The sequence below is a fragment of the Penaeus monodon genome, chromosome 22 (genome assembly GCF_015228065.2).
Source record: "Penaeus monodon isolate SGIC_2016 chromosome 22, NSTDA_Pmon_1, whole genome shotgun sequence".
NCBI lineage: Eukaryota > Metazoa > Arthropoda > Malacostraca > Decapoda > Penaeidae > Penaeus > Penaeus monodon.
Window position 1 is genome coordinate 9,752,970 of NC_051407.1, and position 370 is coordinate 9,753,339.

At 53.2% G+C, this 370-nt stretch overlaps 1 protein-coding gene across 1 annotated transcript in view; it reads right to left on the minus strand.

Annotated features, from left to right (window-relative positions):
• The window catches only part of LOC119586926 (phosphatidylinositol 3-kinase regulatory subunit alpha-like), a gene marked incomplete in the record, with an annotated part of 97,204 nt that overhangs the window by 7,943 nt on the left and 88,891 nt on the right, over positions 1–370 (minus strand).

A 370-nucleotide genomic window follows, 5' to 3' on the forward strand; every position in this document is an offset into this window, starting at 1 on the left:
GTTTCTCGCACATGTTACTTCATTCCACTCGCATTTCACCAGCTCTTTCGAAACGAATTTCACTCGCACGTAAGCCAGCCATGTCCACTCGGCCATCCACACGCAATCAAGCTGGACACCAACCCCTCCGCAAAGTCCTCAACCGCAACGCGACTACTTACCGCCACCTCGAAGGATGAGTCTAATCCAAGGTTCAGCAAAACCATGGATAGTCCTTTTGCTTAAAGTTTTCTCAAGTCACAGAAGCCCTACGCGGACTAACTCCGGGCCCGAAGGAGCAATGGGTGCCCAGGGAGTGTTGCACAGTGCACTTCAGGAGAGTGGAGTAGCGATGGTGTCACTGCCACTCACTGCCACTGACTGAGGCTGC